Genomic DNA, 11,482 nt, shown 5'->3' on the forward strand with positions numbered 1-11,482 from the left:
AGAGTTGTGGTTATGATCCTATTTGGAAGCTTATATGACTTTATCAGTCTTGCTTTAGTATTTATGTTTGATTATTCATGTTAAGTTATTATTAATCTTAGGGTTACCTAGTCTTAGAAAATAGGTGATCTTAGGCTTACCTAATCTTAGAAAATAGGTGTCATCATGATATCCTAAGATGGAAAATAGGGGTCGTGACACAGACTATGATATTCGGCAATCAACTACCAAAATAACATTAACCGATTTGAACCTAATTCACAAACTCTCACCAAATATAAATAGTATTCTGTTAAATTATTATGCAATTAGTATAATATTAAGTCCTCCTTTTTTAGAAATACGGAACTTATATTAATACTAATAAGGTTTCGTATTACATCCCATACTAATGCTGCTTAGAGCATTTAAGTTTCTAAAGATACTAGCCTATTATATTACAGTCACCATTCGAGAGAGTTTTACCAAAATGTATCCCATCTACTTCTAACATATTACACTGGTAGGGGGCATAGAATAGTGCATAATATTATCTAGATGGGACTGCTTGAGAGCCTTACCAAACATAACATGGGCCACTTGATTTCTTTGCCTAAAGTTATGCCTTGCACCTGCTTTGGCGCAGTCACATGCAATCAGCAATAATATTTGTGTTAGCTGAATATCCAATTTTTAAGTATTTAATTGCATCAGTGGAGTCTAACTTTATTTCGAGAGACATCATCAGATTTAAGTCGCTGCTAGTACTGGTGTTGGACCATGAGTTTTACCTACAAAGCCAACCACCCATTCTCCATTACTATTTCCTAAAACACCTCCTATTATAGCTGAGAAGTGAGAACGAACCGTTAGTGAGGGTATTTCAAGGTCTTGCTGTTAAGAGCTTATAATAACTAAATCAACAATAATTATACTGGCAACTATTTCGTAAAAATTCTAAACTAACAACTAATCAATAGAATTTAACTTCATTTAAACATTAAACTAAATTCAAAATTCAAAATTAAAATTAAGGGAAATCTTAAAAATATAAAAATAGAGAATCAAAGAAGAAATTAAATTTAAAAAACATAAATTTTAAATTTACAGAATTTAATTACAAAAAAATACTTTAAATTTTGAAAAATAAAAAATGAAAAATGTAGAAAATATGGTAAAAAGCAATTAACTGCATTTTAGCAAGTCAAGTACCAAAATCTATTGAATAATGTAGGTCAAGAAGTTAAAAAAAGATCTCAAATGAAGAATTCCATAATATTTTTGAAGCTATGGAAATCATTCTTTCTTGAAATTGGTCCAGAAGCTTGTTTAAGTCTTTAATATGCCATGTATTTTGACTTTTAAATATTAAATTTATATAAAAAGTCAAATTTTGGAAGTGGAAAAAGCTCCAAAAACGGGCTTCATTGTGAAAAGTGGTAGGGCTGGGCGTTTAAAAATAGGAGGCATAAAGCGCATGGGTAGCATGATTTAAGTTCTTATGGTAATTTTACGCGTTATTTTGGTTTCTGACTCAGTTTAAGGAGAGAAGAAATATGACAAATATCAGTGGGATCCCAATTGACAACAGTGATATAGGATTTGAGTACAATCCAAAGGTGTTAGTTACAAGTATAATCCCCAACTGATAAGGATGGTGTCAGTTTTGTGTAAACAAGAGATTAGAGAATTTGAGCATGACACGTGACTTTTCATAATAACGAGTCATAAGTTACTTAGATTTGAGATATATAAATAAAACAATATAAGTATGAGCTATACGTTTCTTTAAGTTGAGTTGTGGATTTTCTTGAAACGTGTGAGTTATGAGTTTCTAGACGGGATAATACGTTATTACCCTTTGGGATTGTTTCAATTTACGAGACACACCCTTATACTTTGCGGTGTCCTACGACCCTATTGGCTTTGTTTGAAGTGGTGTAAACTCGGAAAAACAGTATACTATCATCTTTTGCCACATAATTTTCTTTTTAATACTGTTTTTATTTTCTTTTTCAATTTTTACAATATTTTTAATTAATTTTTTTGCATTATTATTTTTATTATTCACCTTTTCTTTTCTTCTTCCCCGACTAATTTCCATCTTTCTCGTCGGTAAAAACAAGGAATCCAGCAAAATATCACTAGAATAAAGAAAAGGCACCATCTCCAAGAAAGCCACCGGAAATCAGCCCACTTCAAAACAATCCGCCTTCTACAAAAAGTCACCACCATCGAAAAGAGACAACCAGTGAACCACCGTAGAAAGAATCACAGGACCACGGATTTGACCAAAAAACTTCGTTCTGTCGACCACCATCTCTTTCCTAACCCATTTCGGTGCCTTCTTATAGAACTCCATAAAATTAGTGATGAAAGAATCACCACCAGAGAAGTGAAGATTCGGTCGAAAATACTTCTCTAGCGACTTCTCCTTTTTCTTTCTCTCATCCAATTTTCCTCTCAAAATCTTCAATGTAAAGACTACCAGTCAACAACCTTCAATTCACCAGAAAACACCTATTCAACACCAAATGTGAAGCGCCACACAAAACACAACCTTCAAATTGGAATAACTAGATATATACTTCCTCTAATGATTCAGGAATAAGGAGGCTTTCTTCCTTTAAATCCTTTTGCCAGAAAAGGTTAAATTCAACTGTTATTAAAAAATAAAAAAAAGGAAGATAAAGTAAACAAAAGAAAATGGTCTATTTTGTTTCGACTTCACTGAGGCAGGATTGGAAAATGAAGGTCTAGCCTCCTTTGTGCATTATAGGTTTAATAAAAAGAAAGAAAAGAAAAGGAAAGAAAAATAAAATTGGAAAAATAATTTGATTTGAGGTAGATTTTTTCATCTCACGCGCTCTGTTTGCATGCAAAACAATATATGTGCAACACAAGCTCAAAAAGTGGAACATGTACCACTACAAACAAAGCAAATGGGGCAACTCTCCAAAGTATAAAGGTGCATATGGTAAAGTAAGAAATCCTAAGAGGTAATTATGTATTCTCTCTTTCTAGACCTTGAACTGTTACGAAATTATGATATTAATTCCACAAGATGGGGTTTATTAATTTGAGGTAAGTTATCTTTAATTATGTATTGAGTATTGGGAAGGTGCTCTCCACTAAAAACATTTTTGAAACATAGTCCGATTATGTCATGATATAAGTTATTATTCTTTGAGTCTATTGACTTACTGTTTACCCGAAAAATCGGATAACGTTAAATTTAGATGCGGTTTTAAAGGTATGCAATTTCCTTTGATACAAAATGACAATACAAGTATTTTTGCTATAAAGTGGGAATAATGAACAGGAAGACTGAAGGAGTTAAAGAAAACAAGCACAATGAAATCTCCATGTCTCTTCCCCCTGTCTATTACAGTCTATTTCTCTTTTTATAGTAGAGGGTCACTGCTTTATCTATAACAACATAATAAAATAATACATATAGTGGAGGACTCATGATGGTTTGTCTCTGCCTTGATTCCCGCCAAGATTCTCTCCCTCGGTGCGGTTGTAACGGCTTTTGTCTGCGAGCTTAGCACTGGCTCGAGCTCGGTGTTAGATCAAACCCCCAGTCTTGGTTCGAGCTCGATTCTGCCTTAGGGCATCGATATTCGGGGCCTGTGTCGATCGGTGTTGCCCCGTAGTCCGATTCGGACACGGGCTCGATAACGATATCGGGTTTTGCCGTCGATTTATCTTATAGTTCGAAGCTTGACGCCCCTACTTCGGAATTCGTCCGAGCTTGTCGTGTGGATACCCTTCAATTGAAACGTCATTGTCTCGACCAGTCTTTATGACTGAGAACCGATTTTGATCGTACACAGATAGTCCCCTCGTTTCTCGGAAAGGATGTGGCGAGGAACGATATGATTTCCCTACGACTCGATCAAGTTTATGTTGACGTTTCTATCGACCCCGACCATGACGTATGTAATGCTCGATCATCTTATGCGTCTTTATAGTCCCCGACTTTATCGAGGATACCCGAATTTTTTCTTTCCATGTGGGAATTGCCAGTTACCTTCGGACCTTGGTGACCGGAGAAGATCAATCAGTGATGAATGCGGAGGGGCTTCCTGTCTTTTCAACGATGCCCAACATGCTTTGAATCAGGTAACTTCTGATGGCGTTTTCTCCACTTCTTTTACACAGAGTTGTAGGTAATTCTAATGTTTCTCCTTTTGTTTGCAGGCTTCGATGTTGTATCACGGGGCTTTTCTCCGAATCTGAGAGGAGCATGATGCTGAGGTTCAGAGCCTCACTGAGAAGAGTGACTCGTAATGGTCGAGTGAGTGATTGTTCGAACTCGAAATAAAGGTAGCCCGTAGGCTTGGCAATCGAGTGAATGATTCGAACTCGATACAATGTAGCCCGTAGGCATAATGGTTGAGTGAGTGATTGCTCGAACTTGAAATAAAGGTAGCCTGTAGGCTTGGCAGTCGAGTGAATGATTCGAACTCGATGCAATATAGCCCGTAGGCGTAATGGTCGAGTGAGTGATTGCTCGAACTCGAAATAAAGGTAGCCCGTAGGCTTGGCAGTCGAGCGAATGATTCGAACTCGATGCAATGTAGCCCGTAGGCGTAATAGTCAAAGTAGCCCGTAGGCTTAATGGTCGAGTGAGTGATTGCTCGAACTCAAAATAAAGGTAGCCCGTAGGCTTGGCAGTCGAGCGAATGATTCGAACTCGATCCTGTTTGCATGTAGGCGTAATAGTCGAAGTAGCCCGTATGCTTAATGGTCGAGTGAGTGATTGCTCGAACTCGAAATAAAGGTAGCCCGTAGGCTTGGCAATCGAGCGAATGATTCGAACTCGATCCTGTTTGCATAATAAATCTTGAACATAGAATATCGGTAAAGAAGAGAGCTTTCTTTGCAGGTCATTATACATGGGTTCATGTTTTGCGTCAGGGCTCAGGCCAACTATATAAGCAAGGTTCGTTTTGACCATTTACCCTTACAACGTTTCCCGTTGAGACACTGTTTGTCATGAAATAACGAAGTAACTTCCTTTGCACCGAACTGATAATCGTCATAGATGCGTTCAATGATAAAGCCCCCCTGTGTACGAGGTTGATTTTAAAGCGGCCTCGGATACTCAGTAGTAGTATCGTTTCCACTATATGGCTGGTATCGATCTCTGGTCGACTTTTGCTTTTTCGTAATAGACCTAGAAGTCAACTGGTCATCTTCGACTCTTATTTTGTATTGATATCGATTGTGCACATCGGTCCAAGCAATAGCTGGGTACTCAATCAGATTTTGCTTCAGCCGCCGTGAAGCCCTCGATCTCCGCTCATTTAGACCTTGAGTGAAAGCTTGAACAACCCAATCGTCTGTGACTAGTGGCAGATCCATTCGTTCCATTTGAAAACGAGCTACGAACTCCCTTAGCATCTTGTTATCCTTTTGTATTATCTTGAACAGGTCCGACTTTCTGGTTTCGACCTTTATGGCTCCGGCATAAGCTTTTACGAAGCAATCTGCAAGCATAGTAAAAGAATCAATGGAGTTAGATGGTAAATTATGATACCATATCATTGCCCCCTTTGACAGGGTTTCACCGAATTTTTTAATAATACAGATTCGATCTCATCATCTTCCAAATTATTGCCCTTGATGACACACGTGTAAGAAGTGACGTGCTCGTTGGGGTCGGTCGTTCCGTTATATTTGGGTATTTCGGGCATACAAATTTTTTTGGGGATTGGTTTTGGGGCTGCACTCGAGGGAAAAGGCTTTTGAATGATTTTTTTCGAATTTAGCCCTTTTATCATTGGTGGAGCCCCTGGGATCTGGTCGACCCTGGAATTATATGTTTCTACTTTTTTATCGTTAGCTTCGACTCGTTTTGTGAGTTCCTCGAGCAATTTAGTAATTTCGGGAGTAGTCCCCGATTCTTGCTCATTTGGCTTCTCTATGGCTGGTTTCGTTCTGTGGGTGACTTCTCGAAGCGGATTGGGCTCCGGCCTGCTTTGCACCTGAATTTGGCTCTGCAACTGAGCTATCGTTATTTGTTGGGCTTGTAACATCTCGAAGATCATCCGTAAGCTGACTTTGATCTCCTCCTCGTTATGGGTGTCTCGAGCTACGGATCGAGTACCGTCCTGAATGCTTCTTTCCGGTTCGGAATGCTGATTCGCCTCTAAAGCTATTTGTGAATTGACATCCAATGATACTTCGGCTCGAATTTCGGGTGCTTCGATTCGAGCCTCAGCGCCTTCATCGAGTGGCCTTCCGCCCCCGGGCGCCAAGTTGTTGGTTTCATCTTGAAGGCCGGCTTCGTGGTCGATAGGTGAAGCCATTGCTGATTTGAAGTTGCAAACTGGCGTGTACTTTAGGTTTATATCAAACGATCACTGTTACTCTTAGCCCCACGGTGGGCGCCAAACTGTTTACCCGAAAAATCGGATAACGTTAAATTTAGATGCGGTTCTAAGGGTATGCAATTTCTTTGATACAAAATGACAATACAGGTATTTTTGTTATAAAGTGGTAATAATGAACAGGAAGACTGAATGAGTTAAAGAAAACAAGCACAATGAAATCTCCATGTCTCTTTCCCCATGTCTATTGCAGTCTATCTCTCTTTTTATAGTAGAGGGTCACTCCTTTATCTACAACAACATAATAAAATAATACATATAGTGGAGGACCCATGATGGTTTGTCTCTGCCTTGATTCCCGCCAAGATTCTCCCCCTCGATGCGATTGTAACGGCTCTTGTCTGCGAGCTTAGCACTGGCTCAAGCTCGGTGTTAGATCGAACCCCCAGTCTTGGTTCGAGCTCGATTTTGCCTTGGGGCATCGATATTCGGGGCCTGTATCGATCGGTGTTGCCCCGTAGTCCGATTCGGACACGGGCTCGATAACGATATCGAGTTTTGCCGTCGATTTATCTTATAGTTCGAAGCTTGATGCTCCTACTTCGGAATTCGTCCGAGTTTGTCGTGTGGATACCCTTCGATTGAAACGTCATTGTCTCGATCAGTTTTTATGACTGAGAACCGGTTTTGACTCACATCACTCATTTTTTATGTGTAAGGATATATCTACTGACATTGACCTGTAGAGACTGAGTCTTAAGCTGATTCGTCGAGTCTGATTTTTAGTAAATTACACTTGTTTTTAAGAAATGCAAGAGGAGAAGGTGCACTTTAAGTTACGCTTCCATAGAATGAAATTTGGTAAGGCCAGGTAGAATATGTTCAATGCTCATTCGAAGGTGGCGTGCCACTATTACTTGTAGGAGCATATTGATATAAGCAGGGGTGTACGTGGTTCAGTTGAGTCAATTTTTTATTTTTTTTAGAAAAAAGTGCAACTACATCTATTTGCTAATCGATCAATCAAATCGTTACAAGTTGATTTTTCATGTTTTCTTTTTTGTTGGTCTTTTGATTTTGTTTTTTTTTTTATATGTGTTGGGCGTACGAACAAAGCACCATATTGGTAGCTGAAAAAATTGGGAGTCTGCATATAAGGTGTAAGATCTCTTAATAGTATGAGACCTTTTGGAGAAAACCGTGCGAACTTGACTCAAAGCGGACAATACCATACCGGAACTATTATTTTTGTGGGAGGTTTACTCCCAACAACTATTATCAGAGCACAGATTCTGCTCGTTCACGAAAATACTATAGGAAGGTGCGAGGCTCAGTTTGCTTACAAGCTTGGAGATGTGCACATCTAAATAAGCTAGTTGTGGCCTTCGATTTCCATAAATACTTTGACGATATGGGTAGCATGCACACATTGCATAGCAAAAATTAACTCGTGGTAATGCGTCACATGGAATGTAGTATGAGCGAAAGACCCGTGGATCATAGTGATGGGCCGCGTAGAACTTAATTCGAGAAAGAAATTGTAGGGTGCGAGAATAAAACACCACATTGATAGCTGAAAATATTGGGAGCTTACATATAAGGTATATGATTCTTTTAATAGTATGAAGCCTTTTGGGAAAAATTGTATAGGCTTTGCCGAAAGCAGATTATATCATACCATTGGGCCGCCGTTTTAGCCAACAATATGAATATTAGATAGACTGTGATTTGTATCTTAATATACTTAAGTATGAAAATTTATTGAAGTTCATGGGTATTTGAATGAAAAGTGACTTGAGGTTAAAAATTAACAGAGCACAACCTATAATAGACTTTTGAGTATACATGTTTGCACAAGTCATCTTCAACGGAGATGAGTCCGTTTGAGATAATATTGGGGAAGCAGCCTGTACAACCAGTAGCGATTGTGCAACAAAGGACTGGGGGTAAATGTCCAGCCGCTTACCGCTATGGTTTGGATAGACAAGCTATTATCAAAGAAGCGACAGATAGCTTGTCAAAGGCTCAGCGAAGGATGAAGAAATATGCCGATCATGACGCGGATGTTGGAGCAGCTCCTCTATGCTGTGGGTGTGGAGGGGGGGGCTGTCGCCGCCTGATAGAGGCAGAAGCGGGGGCCACCGGAGCGTGGATGGGATAGCAGAGAGAGAAAGGAAAAGAAGTAGTTCCGAAAGGAGACTCCACCTAGCTAGTGCGCTCCTCACCTCAAGTGCTCCGTTGGTCCATTTAGTGGATCCTCCCCCACTGGCTAGGGCTTTCGAATCAAAGCATGGGCATCTGCTATTAAGAGGGAGCAGTAGATCGTCGATTGAAGAGCCATGCTTTTATTATATTTGCCTGAAACTCGATAAAATAGAGTTGTTTGAGACCAAATGTTATGACCTCGGAGTTAAGCTTAACAAAACTCCATAAACCGCTACGCCCCTTAGCTGCCGGGAAGAAAGCAGTCGGCTTTCATTATTTTAGTGCTAATGTAATCACAAGCATTCATCTTATTCCAAAAGGCAAAAAGATCATGCTACCACAGAAAGCATAGTCACAGGGGAAGACTGATTCGGTATATTTATACCAATGATATCCGCGTCGATTCCCAGTCTTCAGCGAAGCGGGTCGCCTTTCCCCTTGTTCGGACTACGCTCTTGCACACTATTGCTAGTGGTCTATTCTTTGATTGATGTGCTGCTTTCAATACTGAAGGACTAGCAGTTGCAATGAATGACCTTCTCGATACCCTATTAGTGCTTTAGAAGCTTAATTCTCGACTTCTGGGGAAAGATTGATTCATATCATAGGAGACTGTGCAATAACTTGGCTTTTTTCTTCACTTCAGCTTTGAGATTCTGAAACATAATATTTTACTACCTCAATAAATGCCCGAGAGCATTCAATAAATCTTCTCTTCCTCTATCTACCCCAGCCTCGGTTCGGTCGGTCATGGGGCTTCCCTCTGCCAAGAATTGAGAGAAGATATTTCGCTTTTACTCAGTACACAGATTCGGATTAGTCAAAATAGAACTAGACAGATCAAGGTGCGGAAGGCAAGCAGCAAATCCAATCCTTTTAAAAGAGAACCTGAATCCCCTCTTTCTGCCCTTTTTCATTGTTCCCAGGGATTTTTTGGGGAATCTGCTCCCATGCTGCAAACAGTCAAATCTGAACTGAACCCTGTCGCTCTTCTTTCTTTCCTCGCGAGCAGGAAGCCCTATTACAGGACCTAAAAAAAGGCTTTCAGTAGCGCCCTTATTCAATGAATGTTCTTTCATTCACCACACGGATGAATCCTATTTCAGGCTGCAACTCGCCTGCATGAAGCCTGAATCGCTAGTAATCGCCGGTCAGCCATAGGGCGGTGAATTCCTTCCAGGGCCTTGTACACACCGCCCCTCTCCTTTTCTAGCTGCCCAGATTGAATGGGACTTGGGCAAACAAAGTCCTTACTCGTATTCCACCAACAACTCGCGTATCGTATAGAGCTTTTTCCTATCCTTTCCGCATAGACTTGCTTCGCACCTGTGTCAAAAGCTTAGGTCCATGTAGTCCAAATCTCCGCTTAGGAAAGAAGTCCAAGTTTACTTTTTGCGAAAGGGAAAATGGCTTTCTGTTAGAGAGTGATCGAGAGAAATTTTCAGTTGGGAGCCATTCTTTTGCAGCTAGGAGACATTGTTGTTATGTTTTCCAGTTATGAGCCATTGTTGTGTGGTCCCTTTCGAGCGGTTCCTTCTTTTCTTTTTTCGATGATTTAAAGGCGACAGCTCTTTTCACCAAGGAATTGGGGCTTAGAGCTATGAGCTATCGATTGCCATGAATGAATGAAGAGGCTTGACTTTAGCTACAGGGCCGGGGGAACAAATAGGCGTGGGGAAGAGTCTGCAACAAAATCAATTGAATAGACAGAGAAGTCCGGTAAGCCTATCGATTCAAGCAAGTCCGACTAGTTTAGGCGCCGCCTTCCAGACTTCTAAAAGCGGGTGGTTTTAAGTCCAGAGCCCTATTCTGGTTACAGAGTGCGGGTAGCCGACAAGTAGGTTAGCAAACTGGTGAATCAATAGGCTTTGCTCCTGCCTTCGCTTCCAGGAGGAATCCTATCATCGAGCGTTCAATGTGAAAAATGAAGTAAGTATGAGCCTGGTCCTTTCGAACCCGCTACGCCCCTGGGATATCCGTAAAATAATCTTTCAATCCTATTAGTAAACTATTAGCGTACCAAAGCTCAAGCGAGCCAGTTACACGGCCACTTCTTCCTCTATTCGATTTTTCTTCTTCCCAGGCCCGGGTAGCTTTGGCTCTTGTTGAAGCATTGCCGGAAGCTTCACTCTGTGTAAAGTAAGGACAGGTCGCCATTCCATCCTTTTTCGAAAGGGTAGATGCTTTTCTCCTCGATTCATCGAGATTTCAAGTTGACATCTCGAACATAATCCTATTCGTCTCTTAGGTGGCGTTATGCTGAAGGCACAAGAGATTTATTGGAATCTGTACAAAATGAAATTATGCTCCCTGTCCCCCTTTTCACAGAAAATGGAGAGATGAATTGATATATTTATTGAATCCGTCGGGACTGACGGGGCTCGAACCCGCAGCTTCCGCCTTGACAGGGCGGTGCTCTGACCGATTGAACTACAATCCCAGGAAAATTAGGTGTACAGCCTAAAATCAATTTAGATTCGAACCATTTAGTTTCGCTGTGGCAAAAACAGGCGCCCTTTGGAGTTCAAAGTGGGCGATATGGTGCTGTTAAAACTTACTCCACAGATGTGGAAAAAAATTAACAGTCGTGTCAGGCATAGAGCCTTGGTTGCAAGGTATGATGGTCCTTTTGAAGTTGCTGCAAAAGCAGAGCTCCCAAACTTGTTTAAACGGTTGTAAATAAAGTGGCAACTATAAGATTGAGGACCTAAATCATATATTAGTAGTACTAGCATATGCAAGGGAATGCAAACAAATAAAAAAATTCACTAGATGGATCGCTCATTCGCATGGATCCTAAGCAAGTGACAATTGGTCTCAAAATTTTACAGCCTATGAAAGACCTGGGTTCTTTATATTGATAAATAACTAGTACACGTATTCGTGCGATGCGTTGATCATTTTAAAGGAAAAAAAACGGAGGGAGATATTAGAAACAGATATATATTGCTACATAA

The 11,482-nt window shown here is 40.3% G+C and overlaps 1 non-coding gene across 1 annotated transcript; it reads right to left on the reverse strand.

The window, feature by feature from the left end:
• Positions 1 to 10,891: 10,891 nt before the first annotated feature.
• On the reverse strand, positions 10,892 to 10,965 carry TRNAD-GUC (transfer RNA aspartic acid (anticodon GUC)). The gene has a single exon. It is a non-coding gene; the product is annotated as a tRNA-Asp (tRNA).
• Between the last annotated feature and the right edge of the window lie 517 nt (positions 10,966 to 11,482).

The sequence above is a fragment of the Nicotiana tabacum genome, chromosome 12 (genome assembly GCF_000715075.1).
Source record: "Nicotiana tabacum cultivar K326 chromosome 12, ASM71507v2, whole genome shotgun sequence".
Lineage (NCBI taxonomy): Eukaryota > Viridiplantae > Streptophyta > Magnoliopsida > Solanales > Solanaceae > Nicotiana > Nicotiana tabacum.